Consider the following 15,561-nt stretch of genomic DNA (forward strand, 5'->3'; position numbering starts at 1 on the left):
ACTAACATACATTCATCCCTTATCTTTTTTTAAAAAACATTTGTTTATTTATGCATACAAAAGCTGGGGTATGGGGAATAGGTTGGGGTATGGGTTGTGAAGGGTGAGAGGATTCACCAGAGACAGACTGGGGAACAGAACAGGCAGACTGACCAAAGTACATTACTGAAGAGAGCAGCGGGAAAGTCAGGAGAGGTCTGATGAGCCATGTGGGTAGCTACCTGGCCGGCCAGGGGATCAAACTCATGCTGCAGTGGCTGTGGACAGCTTCATAGGTTGCCTCTTAACCCCTTGTGCCACCAGGGAGGCCTCATCCTTTATCTTTTCAAGGACAACACTAAGTTTTGTCATTTTCTCAGGGAGTAGAACAGTTTCAGAGTCTTCCTCTGGTCTTTTCCACTATAACTCTTACCCCTTAGGTTATGATATCGATGTGGGGCTTCTGTGAACTAACAAGCATGACTATTCCAATTCTTCATTCAAAGACCATAGAAAATGTCATTTAAGCTGTTGTGAACTGTGCTAGGTCAGGGTTCCTTTTATGAACTGCATCCCATTGAATCTTAAGTGTGCATATGACTATTAAGTGGGCATATGACTCCTCAGGTTTCTGGTTTGTGTCTACTCAGACATGATGCAGCAGTTCTTAAAAATGTCTGAACATTCCTCTTTTTTACAATATATAACTAATCATAGAATGTATTAAGTTTCCAAAAACTGTCTCAAGACTGAAAATTGGACAAGATATTGTTAATTTTTTTTGATGAACTCTTCTCAATCTCCTGATCATATAAATAATTTTGACTGCATTAAGAAGTCTCTTGAGGTGTATTTTTTTGAGGTATGCCTTTGTTATTTTATTCCCACAGATGTATGTTTTATAAACAATCTTCATAAATCTCTGTAAGTTACCCTGTTCCACCTTACATGGCATTCTGAACTTGGCACTCACAAACAACATCCATTTGATTTTTAATAGTTAAATAACAATATTGGTCTCTAGTCTTTCAAAATTCTATAATATCCTTATTGGGAACATCAACCTAGATGTCCCCTAGCCTCCAAATATTTTGCTTTTTTGCTTCCAATTATACTTATTACCTTTAAGTTATTAAGGACCTTCCATCCAACTATGTCACCTAGAAAGCATTCACCCACTGCTTTATTTGGCTGCCAATCTCTTATCTCTTTCTTCAGCAAGGATGAGGCAGATACCTTTTCCTCAAGGAAGAGAAATTAATGAATGGTTTGTTGCCTTGCCAATAACAAAATGTTGGAGAGGTACGTGGCAATAGAGTTGCAATTGGTATCTTTCATGTGGACAACATCAATACAACCAGCATGGCCCTCTCTGCTGTCAATCGCACCAATGCTTCCTGGGTTAGCACCTTTAGTCACCACGCACAGTAGCAAATTCAATAATATCTGTGATCTGGCCAGTTCCCAAATCAGTCTGAATGGTGTCATTCATCTTGATGAGGGATTCAGGATGCAGACGGCATAAGCATCCTAGATCTCAAGATGGGGAATTCCTTTGGTGGCCGCAAAGATATTTCTTCCTTTGTACAACTTGTACTTGACCTCCTCAGGTATAATGTCATGAACAGCAAAGAATTTCTCTATATCACACATGAGCCAGAAATTCTCTTCAGTCTTATCAATACTGATGACATCCATGAAACCAGCAGATAGGTTACATCAGTGTGGATCTGACACTTAATGAACCATAGCCCACACATCTTTCCCACCTCTTCTCCTGTTAGAGCATCTTAACTTTGTTCCCTAGGAAAAGGATGAAAGGGAGGTGTTTTCTCAGTTTGTGGGGGGTCAGTGGATGGATGAGGAGCAAAACTTGGTCAGTTTATCTATCATCCAATGCTGTGGAGTTGGATGCATTGTTTCAGATGTTTCTTGGGACCACAGACTATGGCTTTTTAAGGCATACAAAGAAGATAGTTTTTTTTTTTTTTTTCCCGAATTAAACCTTTAATTAGTCTTAAGTTACCTCACCATCTCTCATCCAGACTCTGTACTTTTTAAGTGGCCATTCATTCCTAAAACCACACTAGCCTTTTCCATTTTATTTAGTATATAATATCTAGGGTGAACTTCTGAACAACCAAGTCAATGTTTTGTCTCTGTTTAAAGTCTTCAAATCCTTTGCACTATTCTTAAGAAATGAAACATATAATATGACCCCCAAAACCTATGTGGTCTGGGCATATCCTATTCTCCCAGCCTCATCTCTTATGATTTATCACTTTCCTCTCCAGCTGTCAAAAAAATTACGTTATTTTTACTTCTCATTTCTTCTAGTTTCTAGGCTTTTGAAAATGTTTCATAGCATATAACATCCTCCATCCTTTTTCACATTCGCTTTGCTTTGAGTCAAATTCTACTCATTTGTCATATCTTCTTCAAATATCTATCTAGTATCTACTAAGATTATTACCCAAAATTACAGACTTTGACAATTCTTTCTGCTCAAAGAATTCTCACTATACATCCAATGTGGCTTTGGCAGGGGGTGAGGAGTGATGGTAAATAAGTTGTAAATGTTTCTACTCTTTTATATTTTCAGATACATTAGGGTAAATATTATACCAGACATCTGTAACACACTTATTTTGAGTAACCAGTGTAGCAAATATCCAATGAAACACGCATTTGATTGAAAGATATATCCTTGGTTTCTAAAAAACTCTGACTCTTACACCCCACCCCCACTCACAGAGAGACACACACACACACACAGAGAAAGTATAGGGGGTAGATGGAGAGACAGAATGCAGGGGAGGAAAGGAAAATTTAATTTTAAAGTGATTTTCATTATATTTAAACCTCTGACATATGTGAGCAGGAGTTCTAAGTTCTGTCATTTGAATATCTCTTCAATCAATGACTCCAGCAGATATTTTTCTATATTTCATTTAGCTGAAAATGCTATAAGAAAAATATGTTTATTAGTATCATCTCCTTGTTTGGAAAATTCCAGAATATTTAATTTACTTTCACATAGTTGAACTTGTTTCTCAGGATGAGATATTTTGAAATCATAGCTTATAAATACTACCCCTCACAAGCTAGCATATATACCTCTACAATACACATTTTTCAACATTATATTCTGTCCTGCAAATACTAAAAAAAATTATGATAAAATAATAAGTCAGTGCTACAAGAAAGCATTATACTATTAATAGCAGATCTTTAATTTGTATTAATGAGGTTCTGAAATAATTCTTCCACTGAAGATAATCTTTTGGTAAATTATAAGATCTCATGTTATTTATTTCCTAAGCATGAAATTTCTCTCACTTCATTAGCTATGTCAACCTGCAGATCTCTGAAGTTGTATTTTCAATCAAATTTATTTTAAAACTAATCTTGATAGGTTCTACTGAACTTTTGACCCTAGCAATTTATTGCTGTTACTATGTCAAGCTAAATTTCTATACAGTTCAAATTACATCTAAATCTGAAGGATGAGGCAAAATTGGAGAAAGGAAATTAAATTATGTGGTCACTTGCAGTTCATACACAACTTGTGGGATATAAGAGTCTTTTAGGTATTCTCCAGCTAGGAAGTCGTCTCTGTTAATTCATTTATATATAAAATATAATCCTTAGGTTTATTATTTATGTATTGGTCATTATCTTCTTTGTGATTTATTTGTTAAGAATTTAAGGCAGATAACACAAGAATAAGTTAGAATACGTAAGGTTTGAACTATGAAGCAGAGATATAATTTAATATTCATTGTCCATTAGAAATTAGACTACCCTCTATTTTTGGTGTTGTGTAGAATTTCCTGAGTTCTTGGAATTACAAACCAAATTTCTGGAATGTTCATTTCATCAAAATATTTTTTTGTATATGCCTTTTGGCTATATAGTTATTTGGTTAAAAAAAAATGTGAAACAAACAAATAAGGGGCCTCCCTGGTGGTGCAAGGTGTTAAGAACCGCACTGTGAAGCAATCTGCAGCCTCTGTGGCACGAGTTCAATCCCTGACCAACCAGGGAGCAATCCACATTGCGAGGCAGATAACTCCTGCCTCGCCCACTGCTCCCCTCAGCAGTGCATTTCAGTCAGTCTGCCTGTTCTGTTCCACGCTCTGTCTCTGGTGAATCCTCTCACCCCCCCATATCTCTGGCTTGCACCCCAGATCTTATATGCATAAATAAATAAATCTTAAAAAAAAAACAAATAAATCTTATTTCCATTCCCTAATACACACATGAAATAACTGTTTCTGCTATTGTACCTGTAACCTTGTCTACTATTACCTTCATTATTTGCTACAGGTCTTACTGCGTGATTTCTACATAATTTCAGGATTATTTTATTCCCTATCTCTAAAACAATCATTTAAAAACACATTATTGACCAAAATCACCCAGCTAACAAATTCTAAAAGATGGATTAGAATTCATATTATTGAGTTTTCTACACCTGAGTCACATTATACACTATTCCATACTGCTTGCATTATTTGGATATGCACATGTATCCTGAATAGAATTAAGCTCATTTAAAACCAAAAACAAAATAAGAAAATCACTCCAATGCAATAATGTTATTTTTATGGAGACAGGCAATTTGTTTCCTTTCTTAACTTCTGTGATTTCAATTGTTCCAGTCGCAGACTGATATTATAAAATCTCAGATAAGAAAAAGCGCCTTTATTTTATTTCTCTGATAAGTTCTCAGGGAGGCAACTCTATATGTGCTTGACCTTTTCAAGGTTCTGCAATTTGATTGGATGGCTGCCTCTGTTATCACCTTTTACAACCTCTGCTTCATGTGAGAAATCAGGGTGGATTGGGGAGCCAATCAAATATGGAATATTGAAAAGGTTAAGACAGTGCTGCAGCCTACAAGCTATCCCTGACTGCAATGGTTATTAACATTCCAGCACCTCATTCCAATGACAAAGATTGTAATAAGAACAGATGAGGCCTAGGCGTGAATTTTATCCTTTTGACAATGATCAGATGGGAAATGGTTGAATCTGGAGGTCTGCCTCATCCATTCTTCCACGACCGCTCTGCCTGTTTATAATCCTGTGAATCGACTTCAGTGTCACGAATGGGGGTCATGTTGACATAAATCAGGACCAGAGGTGCATCTTCCTGCACATTGCTTTGGGCCACTCTTTACTATTATAATTGCCTTCTGCTGTGCTTTCTTTCCCTTGTCCAATTTCTACATGGCATTTAAAAATAAAATTGGCTTTTGAAATACTGGCTCCTTTATTTTTCATTACAACGCAGACTCTCTAAGAGTCAACCAGAAATGCCACGAAGATGTTGGTAAAAGAGTCTCTTAAAGTTTTATTAAATATATAATGAACTTTACTATTGAAAGCAAAACATGAGATTAGATTCAAATGGCAGGGTTAGAGTCTGAACTGTGTTATAGTGCCCAGCTTTATCACTGGCAAACTTAGTATATTCATTTACTTCGGATAAAGTCTATCACCAGGGTTATTTTTATATTATAAATTTCTTAATATATTTTGTTAAAGGAATTTTTATTTGTTTACTTTGACTTTTTAGAGTCCTTTGTATTTTCCAGATACTTTAGAAAATGCCAAGAGAGCAGCCTTCATGAACAATTTGAATGATATTGTCATTGTGAAGTTCTTGTTAAATGGAGCTGGAAAAACAGAAATTTTTAGCCATATCCATAACTGAAACATGATATATTAGGGTTCTCTACATATTCCAGTGGATGCTGACATTTAGTTGTCTGATTAAAAGGAGAACTGAGTATTTCACAACATTAAGAAAACAATAGGACTTGGAAGTAAGCAACTGTGCACGGGAGTGCTGTCTGTATTTTTCTTCCACATAACAAAACAATTTACTACATTCCTAGCAATGAAAATATGTTTTTCTTATTAAATTCTTGATGCAATAAATCTTGCATCTGTCATCCATTCACAGCAGCTTTGAAAAGGTGGCAGCAGGGGTGGGGGAGGACTTTGTTTCCTATAGTTTTAATTAAATATCAGTTCAGATTTTCATGAGCAACTCTTTCTGAAGTTTTCTAATCTTGGTGAATATCCGAATGCCCCACTGCTGTGCCACAAAGCCTGCTGTTTGGGGCTTGGATCTGCAGTGTTGTCATCTCTTTCTCATAGCTGGGGATCTCCTTTTAAATCCAGGGCCTCCTCGTGTGTGAAATGCTCAGAGAACTGTGCAGGACAGAGTGAGAGCTGAACCATCTGCCTGTTAGAGCCATTTTCATAAAACAAGAAGGAAAAAACCTGACCATTAAATAGAAATATTTAACTTGGGAAGTCTTAATAAGAAAAGAACAAAAGTTTTATGCTTCTTTCTCTACAGAGTTAAATCACTAACCTCTTTAAAATAAGCTCAGTCATGAAGTTGATGTAATGCTTCCTCTTTCAGTTGGGTTGTGTTCTTCTGTAAGATACCTTCCTTTCTACCCTAGAATTTTTACTTTAATTCTACATTATAGCAGTTTACCTACAATGTTAATGGCCTACAGTATCATATATGTGTGAGTGTGTGCGTACATGTATGTATCCATATATAAGTATATATAAGTGTGTATATGTATATACATACACACACTCCTACTTAAGCTACTATACCCAGTCCTTCAACACAAAGAGGTCAACCCACAAAAGGATCATTCAGGGTATGTGTGGAATGTCCACAAGTTCAGAATCACTTGCACTGGTTTAGTGTTAATAATTCTCCTGCCCAGTGTTTTTGCTTCCTTGGTTTTCACCCATTGTCTTCTTGACTTGATCTTTTTTCTCCTTATACTCGTTTCAAATAATCCACCATAACTTATTTACACTGACATGCTTTTAAGTAGATGGCAACAGCTTAAACTTGATGGAAAAAAAAAGGAGAACAGGGTTATTGCCTTCTATATTGAGCTCCAAAATGTCACCAGGATATGTTTCCCTGACTCTGTCTCCAAATGTGTTCTGTTTTCATTTTATTTTCTAGTAAAAGTTTTCCATGTAGGGACAAATGTGGCTACCAGTTATGAATCATACCTCATGAACTTAGTAAATCTAAAAGAAAGAGCATCTTAAATCTATTTCTGAGAAAAGTAACAAGAAGTTATCATACTTTCTTAGTTTGGGACATAGATCCATTCCAGAATTTATTACTGTGGCCATGAAGGTAGAACACTAAGTTCCCAGTCTGGATTATGAGTCTTAACTAGAGAGAAGGGGGTCAGGATAGCAAGAGCCCCGGCCTTGTCATGTGGACTAAACCAAGAAAGGATGGTGTAGTAGGCTGAGAAATGTCTTCTCCCTCAACAGAGAAGTCTATGACCTGAACTTGTCTTTTGTAGGAAAAGGGAACTTGCAGATATGCTTGGTTAAGTTTTGTTTTTGTTTTTTGCTTTTTTTTAATCCTTGACAAAGAGATTATGCTAGATTACCTGGATGATTTACCAATGTAACCAAAAGATTCTTACAAAAGGGAAGCAAGAGGGTGAGAGTCACAGCAGCAGTCAAGGTGCTGCCATTGCTGTGAGGAGTTTGAGAGCCAAGGAAGGCAGCTGGACTTTAGAAGCTGGGAAAGGTGGAGGATATCCTCCCCTCAAGCTTTCAGAAGAAACTCAGCCCAACCAAGACCTTGCCTTTGCTTGACTTTACCTCACTGAGCTGCTTCCTGCACTTCTGTCTTACAGAATGTAAGATAACAATTGTTTTAAGCCATTAAAACTGTAAATGGTTAAGACAGCAACACAATCATAAGAGGTAGGACACAATGCATTAAATATGGGGGTACCACTAATATTTGGGCTGTGATAAATGCTTAGAGCTCTAAGTTTCCCTTAGCACTAAAGTAGAAACACTTTAAAGTTGGCATCGCTTCTTCCTCATGTTTATGTCCCATCAGAGCATCTTGGTCCATGGCCACGCAAATGCTTATTAAATATATGTTGGATAGAGTTTATTTGGAATCAGATAATCATATGTATAGTGAAATGACATTAATTCTTTTATGATTGTTTTTCAGCATTATGGTGGAGTCATTGAATAAAGTGTTCAAAAGATAGACAGAAAACGACCTAACAGGCAGGAATGAAGGAAACCAAAGCTAATTCATAGAAAAGATTAAACTTTGAAACCTATCAGGTCAGAACTCAAAACAGAATCTGACACGCATTCTGGGGTGGGATTCTTCAGAGATAAGAATAAGACACTGAATTAAACTTAGATTGACAGCAAGGAATAACTTACAACTTGGAAGTAGGGTGCAAGAAATGCAATATGACAGTGGCTCTCAATTTTAGTGTGCTTATTTCAGATCACACATGTCAGAGTGCAGAGCATCACCTACAGATATTATGTTCTTGGAGGGTCACCAAAAGCTTCATTTTAATAAGCATCCCAGCAGCTTTTGATCCAGGTGATCACTGAATGACTTTTAAGAGACAGGGCTGTGAGGTGATGGCAGGCAGTCAGAGGAAGGCGGGACAAACCGGAGCATCCCAAACACAAAAACATGTCAAAGAGCCAGTGATCCACATGAGAACTCCAACAGTGAAACAAATGGAGAAAAAAAAACAAACTGGTTTATTTTGTAAAAAACTGAAGAATGATGCTGAGGGCATTCACGTTTGGGCTCTGCCCCAAAACTTGAGATTCTCTTTCAGCAGGATAGGGCCCAATTACAGAAAATAAACATCTAATTAGGAAATGACATTAAAATTTTTGCTTATGGGGGCCTCCCTGGTGGTGCAGGCGGTTGAGCGCTGCACTCTGAAGCTGTCTGCAGCCTCTGCGGCATGGATTCTATCCTGGCCAGCTGGCAAGAATCCCACATGGCGTGGCAGACCTCGGCTGTCTCACATGCTGCTCCCCTCAGCAGTGTATTTCATCAGTCTGCCTGTTCTGTTCCCTGCTCTGGCTCTGGTGAATCCTCTCACCCTCCCGTACATCTGACCTATACTCCAGTTCTTGTATAAATAAATAAATCTTTAAAAAAAAATCTGACGGGATATAATGCATGGGACAGATTCATAAGTGTCACTTGGGAGATTATTAGAAATGCAAAATTTCAGGCCATGCCCACCCCACTTACACTAAACTAATTTTACATTTGAACCAGTTTTCCAAGTGATCTATATGTACATAATAATTTGAGAAACACTGATGAGCAGGCTCATCAGATACCTTCATTATTCAAACAGCATAGTTTATCAGACAATCTCCTGACTCTTGATAGGATGAGTGAATGATATCTATAATAAAAAGGGGAATTGACAAGCCTAATTAACTATTTATTAGGGTTATGAATATTAATATTAAACAGAATGGAATATACTATTCAGGAAAACAGAATGAATTCAGAATCCTGCTTGTCTTGCCTGGTTATTCTCAGACTGAATCAGAATGAATGGGTTCAAAGTCCAAACACTTAGTCTTTTCCTTTCACTAATGTCCTAAGCCTTGCTAATTGCCTTAGGATAGCACAGTTCTTTTTGCATAACTTCCTTGAAAATAGTAATCTTGTAGCCCAGGGAAAAACCTAGATTTCCCTTTTGTCTATAAAAGTTTGATAATGTGAAGTTTTTAATACCTAGATCGTGGCCCTTAAAAATATGAAGTGGTAAAAAGACCTCCAGGATACCATTTGACCCGGATGTCATAAAGAATGTATGGACTCTGAAAAGTTAGACATCAATTTTTTTTCTCTGGCCACGCATTGGAAAGAAGGGGTTTCTGTGATTACTCTCTTCTCACTCACTCTCTTCCCATCTACACACACACACACACACACACACACAAACATACACACACACACACACACACACACACACACACCACCCCCGTAGGCCGAATACAGCCCTCTGAGAGAACCTGAGATATCACCTTATTTTGTCTGTAAGAGAATCATGCCTTCAGGAACGTAATAAAAATTAATTAGCTACTCTGAGCTGGCTTTGTTTTTGTCTTTATCAGGTACATTTGAACCCACAAGAAGGCACAACTATCATGATGAAAGGTTCCAAACTTTAACAGATTTCTTAGTTTAATTATTTTTGTAAAAACCTCCAGTGATTCATAGCTCCTAGACAGCTAAGTTCTTTAGAAAAATGTGCTGAAATGTCTTGATAATGGGATAAAGATAAATGTAAAGTGAAATATTGCTACAATAAAGATGTTTCATTCTGACAAATTCAGTGAGCAGTAAGGTGAGTAAAATATGGGATGGGAACAACATATGCTGATAAAGAAACTGCAGTTTTTAATCTAAAGGTATGAACAACATAAGAAAGAAAGAGAATACCCTAAATATTTAAATACAACAGAAGGCAGACTCAGAATACACCTAATAATTAAAAGATATTCAAAAGTGTTACCTGATAAAACATGAAGAGAAAAACGAGTCTCCAAAGGACAGTTTGCAAGACTTCATTTGATATAGGTTTTAATAACTTCACTTACATTTTAACAGGTAGAAAATGGGCAAACAGCATAAGAGGAAGCCCAGAAACATGAATGCCCAACATACTTTGAAAATATTTAAAGAAGTAAATGTATGTTGAAGTTAAGTGTAAGTATTCAAATAGAAGAAGATCTGTTAAGCAATTATATGATGTATTATTGGCATTGCTACATGATCATTATATTTATTTAATGACGTGAATAGCTGGATTAAAGAAATAGAATATTTCAGAAGCTAGATTTATAAACTAGAGAAGGTAAAAATTGATATAACAAGTTGAAATGCAGTGAGAAAAAAATAATTTTAAAAATAGAGTATCAGGAACCTGAAGGACAATTCAGGCGGCTATGCAGCCAACTGTATAGGCAATTGGCATTCCCAAAGCAAACTGGAAAAATAATTATGGCCAAATACCATCCAAGAAGTTCAAATAAAACTCATGTACAAGAATCATGAAGAAATATGAAGCATAACAGAATCAAATTGTTGTAATTGAATAATAAAGTTAAAATGTTTTGGAAACAGTAACATGCAGCTATAACAAAACCTGGAATATTAGCAAATTTCTGATTGAAATCATTTAAAATGAAAACATATCAACAAAATTTTTAAAACACATAATGAAAAAAAAAATGCCAGCCTAGATTTATTTGTAAACAGAATGTATCATTCAAAGAAGAAGATGCAATAAAAACTTATTTGGACAGATAAAAGTTGAAAGAATTAATCACCAATATTCATGTGAAAAGAAACCTTAGTCTTTGAGTTAGAAGGAAAAATTATCAGATGGAAATCTGTAGGTACATAAAGAAAGAAAAATAAACAGAAATGGTTATTTCTTAGATAACATAATAACAAGTATCGATTCTATTATTCAAACCTTTCAAAAAGATTATTGACTAAATTATTTTTACAATATAATATGAGACATCATTAAGAACACTGACAACAACAGCACCAAAGACAAGGGAGATGTAAAAGAGGAACATTTATGGTACTTATTTTACACATTAATTTGTCTAACAACACTTGAAGACAAACTATGAGGAGTTAAAATTATGCACTATAAACATTAAAGTAACCAGAAACATAGAAATCAAAAGTTACAGATACAGTGAGCAAAACAGATAAAACAGACTGATTATTAAAACATTAATTTGAAAGAATACTGATAAAAAGGAGATGGAACAAAACTGATGGAAAAATGGATTTTATCTAAGCCTATTAACATTAAAATTAAATATAAACCTTCAAAGTACTCAATTAAATGACACAGATTGTTAGATTACATGAAAAACTAAGTCCCAACTCTATGAGATCTTCAAGAAATTAACTTTGGCTTTAATAACGCGTATTGGTTAAAACTAAAAGGACGCAAAAATATAAATGCTCCAAAAAACTAAGTACTACAAGATGAGAAAATGAGTGGCAGTATCATCAGACAAAGAGTTTAGGGTAAATAATATTACAAGATATAAAAAAGATCAATTGGTATTCAAAAATCAATAAATCAATTTTTAATAATCTTGAAAATCCTGAAATATGTATAAACTAAGTAAACACTCTTAAGCAACCTGTAAATCAAGGAATTATTGAAAATTACATGAAAAAATATCTTTAACTTAATGGCAATGAAAATGTAACACATGAAAATATACTGGATATAGCAAGAAAATTGTTTGAAGGTAAAATTATAGCAATAAATTTCTGAATCAGGAAATTATAGCTATTAATGCCTATAGTAGGAAAATAAATCTCTCAAATAAATGACCTAACCTTTCAGTTTCAGAACCTAAAAAAGAAAAAAAGTGAAAGTAATTCAGTTACTATAATTACCAAAAGTCTGGATCTTTCAAAGTTAGTAAGATTAACTGAGGTCAAGGCTGGGCTTTCATCCAATATGACTGGTGTCTAAAAAGAAGAGATTAGGACACAGACCCACACAGAGGAAAGACCATGTGAAAAACAAAGAGAAAATAAGCATCTAAAAGTCAAGGACAGAAAAGTTGGAAGAAATCAACCATGATGATACCTTGACCTCTGACTTCTAGCCTCTAGAACCATGAGGAAATATATTTCTATTGTTTCAGATATCCAGTCTGTGGTGTTTATGACCACCCCAGCAAAGTCATGTAAACCCATTAATAGGTAAGTGAAGAAACAAATCTTCATATGCCTATGCAAGGGAATATTCACTACTCAGGAATATAAGAAATGTTATTGATATATGTAACACCATAGATAGATATATCTACAAGTAATTTTCTGAAGGGAACAAGAAAAGGATGTTTCTTCAAGAAATATAAAATTAGATTGTTTATTATTCTACTTGTATAAAAACTTGAGAAAATATTGACTTTTCGAGTTTCAGTAAACGATAACCATGAAGAAGGAGAAGGCAAGGAAGAACGGACTGGAGAAATAAAAAAAAAAAGGGGCACAAATTTTATATGTGGATGGACTCATCAAAAAGTATCAAAATGTAAATTTCAAAATGCATTATTATTAATTATATTACAATAAAGATCTTTTATTAGAAAAAAAATGTTATTTTGTAAGTGCTACCTTAAATATAATTTTGTTACCTGTTTTCAGTAGATTGTGTTAAAGCCAATAGAAAAGTTTACTTTCATTCTCAGAAATCATTTTGCTGTAACTGAATGTACTCATTTATCTATTTGATTTTCATTTTCCACAAAGAATATGTACCACAAGATCTGCTAAAGACAAAAATATAAAAATAAAAATAATAAACCCACTATTGCCCACTTGTACACATGTAACTAGAAAATCTGTTTTAAGATCAAGTAGAAAAGTTTGTTAAGTTTGAAAAAAAAGGAGTTGACCTCATTCTCTGTGACTGTTCATTTTTTTTCCAGCAAATTTTAAAATGGTGTAAGAGACCATGCATTTTAATATGGTGAAAAGATGGTTACAGTGTAGGAGAAATGGGGAGATCTATTCTTGAATTGTCAAAACTAGTTAGAAAGAAAAACATTTTAAATGAAACTTTGAAAAATGAGACCAGCTTTATGCCTCCAGAGAGCTCATTTTTCTTTGAAACCACTATACAAATACCCTGAAATTAGCTGATATAAATGAATCTTGCAGAAGAGTATTAGAGAGACCCTTACTTGCTTTCTTAACCATATATACTGAGTTCCATACTGTGTCTCAAATGGACTTGTTACAAATTTTTATATGGTCACAGGTGTCAATAGCAAGTACCAAACTGAGATGCAAACAATTATACAGAGGGTGCTGTGAGAGTGGTAAAAATGCATACATTTTAAGAATTTGAAGAATCTGCAATTGATATTTGAATCAAATCCAAAGTTCTTTTCTCTGAATATAGTTGCTGGAATAAGTCAGCTTAATAAATATCTCTCTATGTGCTTTGGGTGGGATTCTGATCTGCTATCAGAATGGTATTTTAGGGGATTTATAACACTGAAGAAAGTTGAGATTAAAAAACACATTTAATATCTATCGTCCTCTAACTTTTCATTGTTATGTCTCATCCTCCATCTTTTACACACAACACCAACATATAATGTCCACAAACAAGACATATTTTGTATCTTAGACAACTCTCTCCTGTCTCTTGCACCGCAGCCATCAGTACTTTTCTAAGAAACATTGCCTTATCTTTCAAATTATACCTAAAATTATAGGTCAAATATCACCTTTTCTAGGGAATGTTAAATCTCCCACAACACCCTACCTAGACAGCATTAATCACTCACCCATGTGTACTCCCTTGGATCTCTCATGTCCTTTAAACTGAATACCTATTTATGGGAGTGCAGATAGGTGAGTGATCAATTCTATCTTGCATCAGAAATTTGGTTTTCTCTATAGAAATGCTTTTCCCCACTTGATTGAAATCTGTAAAGACAAAGAAGCATGCCATTCTTTTTTGTATTCATGACACTTAGCACAGCGCCTGAGATTTAGTGTCAATAAATGCTTAGTGAATTAATCCATTTATATGACCTTTGAAATACTGTCATTCCAGGACCTCCCCGCTGGCGCAGCAGTTGAGTGCTGCCCACAGCGTCTACAGTGCTGGTTCGAACCCCCTTCACCAGGCGAGGGTCCCCATGGCGTGCAGACCTCTCCTGCCGCCTGCTGCTCCCCTCAAGCAGTGTATCATCAGTCTGCCTGTTCTGTTCCCCGCTCTGGCTCTGGTGAATTCTCTCACCCTCCTGCACTTCTGACTGTACCCAGTGCTTGTATATATAAATACATAAATCTTTAAAAAAAAAAAAGAAATACTGTCATTCTGGAGTGTGTATATCACCCTACACATATAGCTTGTGCATCTAATTGTCATGCTTTTTTATAAGATTCCTGGGTAACAGATCGTTATGCCAAATATCTAAAAGAATATCTATCTTCAAGTGGAGAAAAAATAGACTAAATCATATTACCTGTATATCATTAAAAAAAAAAATTCTGACCTCCATTGATGGATAATTTCACAAATTGTCCATTACTTTTCAGGAAGCATTCAGCTTATCAAAAATCATTACTGTATATTGGCTTAGAATATAAACTTGAATTCAGAAAATGAAGTGTTTAAATTCTAGTTCTATGACTTTGTTCTGTGTCTTTGTTGTGTAAGCACATTTGTGAGTCATTTCAGTTTATGAACTTAAGTTCACCTGTCAGAAAAAGGGTATAATACATTACTATAAATGTATTAATGAAATATATAAGAATTACATGAGCATTAAATGAAATGCAAACATGAAATGCTGGTGGAGATGATACATGAAGTAAATACTCCAATAACTCAAATAAAAAAAAAATCTATGTTGAGATTATTGAGATCTAAGAAATACAAATATGTATGATGATTTTCTCAAAAAGTAAAATTGTAGTTTAGCTAGAGAATGAAAGCTTTCCCATAGTAAACCACTAAATAAAAATACAATGTAATTTAATTATAAAATATATTGCCTGATTTTGAATATGGGAGTACTAGAGTTCCGAGAAAGGCAAATTATAAATTATAGCAATTCTTTTGCCTTTCTATGGAAAGTAGTACAAGAGGATATTGGATAAGAATCAGTCACATGAGAGATTTTTACAGAGGGA

The 15,561-nt window shown here is 35.0% G+C and overlaps 1 pseudogene; it reads right to left on the reverse strand.

The window, feature by feature from the left end:
- Positions 1 to 1,162: 1,162 nt before the first annotated feature.
- The window catches only part of LOC119254316 (40S ribosomal protein S4, X isoform-like), a 43,299-nt pseudogene continuing 28,900 nt past the window's right edge, over positions 1,163 to 15,561 (reverse strand).

This window comes from Talpa occidentalis, unplaced genomic scaffold, assembly GCF_014898055.3.
Source record: "Talpa occidentalis isolate TD23 unplaced genomic scaffold, MPIMG_talOcc4v2.1 talOcc4.3, whole genome shotgun sequence".
Lineage (NCBI taxonomy): Eukaryota > Metazoa > Chordata > Mammalia > Eulipotyphla > Talpidae > Talpa > Talpa occidentalis.